Genomic DNA, 2,500 nt, shown 5'->3' on the forward strand with positions numbered 1-2,500 from the left:
GGCGAAGCGCGCCGTGACGAATTCCGTACGCCACAATTCCGCGCACTCCAAAAGCGCGCGGATTCGGCGATGGGCACATCCCGCTTCACTCGCCGTTACTGAGGGAATCCTCGTTAGTTTCTTTTCCTCCGCTTAGTAATATGCTTAAATTCAGCGGGTAGCCTCGTCCGACCTCAGGCCGAAAGTAAGGACCGGGACTATTCTTCCCGTTCCGCGCTCGCCGTCGGCGCCGCGCGCCGCCGCGCACCTCGATTCCCGCCCTTGAGCCGCCAGCCGTTGGCCTCTTCGAGGTCGACTCGCCGCCGCCGCGCGGGATTCTGGTCGCGATCGTCGCGCATCGTGCCGTGCTGTCTTGAGCGGGACGGGCGCTCGCGCGTCCGACGCCGCAGCAGCCGCGCGGAGAAATCCCCGCGCGGAACGTTTGCAACGCGACCCTGAGGCGGGCGCGGCCCCGGGATTGACCCGAGGCCGCAATTTGCGTTCAGAACGTCGATGCTCAATGTGTCCTGCAATTCACACTAATTCACGCAGCTAGCTGCGTCCTTCATCGACTCACGAGCCGAGTGATCCACCGCCAAGAGCCATCCACGATTGTTTCGCTCGCACAGTGCCTCGCACTATAGGGTGACAAAATAGACCGCGCCGAGCGGTCGGCCAGGCCGACGCTTGAAGCCGGAGCGCGCGGCACCGCGGCACTCGACGCGCAAACATTACCGGGTGACCGAATCGCCGGCCGGCGCGCCGCTCCTCGCGGGTCGGGCGCCGGGTAGCAAAGACTTTTTCTCTCGCTTGTCCGAGTTTCGCGTTCGCCGAAGCGTTTGCGAGACCGTTAATGATCCTTCCGCAGGTTCACCTACGGAAACCTTGTTACGACTTTTACTTCCTCTAAATGATCAAGTTAGATCGTCTTCTCGGACGCCGGCTCGACCGTTGCCGGCCGCGCCAGGTCCAATCGGAGGACCTCACTAAACCATTCAATCGGTAGTAGCGACGGGCGGTGTGTACAAAGGGCAGGGACGTAATCAACGCGAGCTAATGACTCGCGCTTACTGGGAATTCCTCGTTCAAGGGAAATAATTGCAATTCCCTATCCCTAGCACGACCGGGGTTCAGCGGGTTACCCAGACCTGTCGGCCAAGGCGAGCACATGCTGATCCGGTCAGTGTAGCGCGCGTGCGGCCCCGAACATCTAAGGGCATCACAGACCTGTTATTGCTCAATCTCGTGTGGCTAAACGCCACTAGTCCCTCTAAGAAGTTAGACGCCGACCGATTGGGTCGCGTAACTAGTTAGCAAGCCAGAGTCTCGTTCGTTATCGGAATTAACCAGACAAATCGCTCCACCAACTAAGAACGGCCATGCACCACCACCCACAGAATCAAGAAAGAGCTCTCAATCTGTCAATCCTCACTGTGTCCGGGCCGGGTGAGATTTCCCGTGTTGAGTCAAATTAAGCCGCAGGCTCCACTCCTGGTGGTGCCCTTCCGTCAATTCCTTTAAGTTTCAGCTTTGCAACCATACTTCCCCCGGAACCCAAAGACTTTGGTTTCCCGCAAGCTGCCGGAGAGGTCGTAAAACTAACGCCCCCCGATCGCTAGTTGGCATCGTTTATAGTCAGAACTAGGACGGTATCTGATCGTCTTCGAACCTCTGACTTTCGCTCTTGATTAAAGAAAACATTCTTGGCAAATGCTTTCGCAGTCGTTCGTCTTGCGCCGATCCAAGAATTTCACCTCTAACGGCACAGTACGAATGCCCCCGTCTGTCCCTCTTAATCATTACCTCGCGCTCCGAAAACCAACAAAATAGAACCGAGGTCCTATTCCATTATTCCATGCACCATTATTCAGGCGAATCGCCTGCTTTGAACACTCTAATTTTTTCAAAGTAAACGTTCCGGCCGCCGCCGACACTCAGTCAAGGGCACCGGCGGAGAACCGGAGGTGAGGCCAGGACGGCCAGTACACGCCTTGCGACGGACCGGCCGCCTGCGCCCAAAATCCAACTACGAGCTTTTTAACCGCAACAACTTAAATATACACTTTTGGAGCTGGAATTACCGCGGCTGCTGGCACCAGACTTGCCCTCCAATGGATACTCGTTAAAGGTTTTAAAGTGTACTCATTCCAATTACAGGGCCTCGTTTAGAGTCCTGTATTGTTATTTTTCGTCACTACCTCCCCGCGTCGGGAATGGGTAATTTGCGCGCCTGCTGCCTTCCTTGGATGTGGTAGCCGTTTCTCAGGCTCCCTCTCCGGAATCGAACCCTGATTCTCCGTTACCCGTAAGAACCTCGGTAGGCCAGTACCGTACCGACGAAAGTTGATAGGGCAGACACTTGAATGATCCGTCGCCGGTGCGAGACCGTGCGATCCGCAAAGTTATCCAGAGTCACCAAAGGTTGCGGGCCGAAGCCCGGTCGGTTTTTGGTCTGATAAAAGCACGCCTCCCGCGAGGTCGGCGCTTCACGCATGTATTAGCTCTAGCATTTCCACAGTTA

The 2,500-nt window shown here is 56.4% G+C and overlaps 2 non-coding genes and 1 pseudogene across 2 annotated transcripts in view; all 3 read right to left on the reverse strand.

Annotated features, from left to right (window-relative positions):
- Window positions 1–181, reverse strand: part of LOC146144190 (large subunit ribosomal RNA) — a 3,679-nt pseudogene extending 3,498 nt beyond the window's left edge.
- A 248-nt stretch (window positions 182–429) lies between these two features.
- On the reverse strand, window positions 430–583 carry LOC146144191 (5.8S ribosomal RNA). Its single transcript, XR_014498881.1, has one exon. It is a non-coding gene; the product is annotated as a 5.8S ribosomal RNA (ribosomal RNA).
- Window positions 584–830: 247 nt separating this feature from the next.
- Window positions 831–2,500, reverse strand: part of LOC146144192 (small subunit ribosomal RNA) — a 1,811-nt gene continuing 141 nt past the window's right edge. Inside the window, exon 1 of the ribosomal RNA XR_014500537.1 lies at window positions 831–2,500. This exon is cut by the window's right edge and continues 141 nt beyond it. This is a non-coding gene — a ribosomal RNA (small subunit ribosomal RNA).

This window comes from Ascidiella aspersa, chromosome 5, assembly GCF_963924565.1.
Source record: "Ascidiella aspersa chromosome 5, kaAscAspe10.2, whole genome shotgun sequence".
NCBI classification, from domain to species: Eukaryota; Metazoa; Chordata; class Ascidiacea; order Phlebobranchia; family Ascidiidae; genus Ascidiella; species Ascidiella aspersa.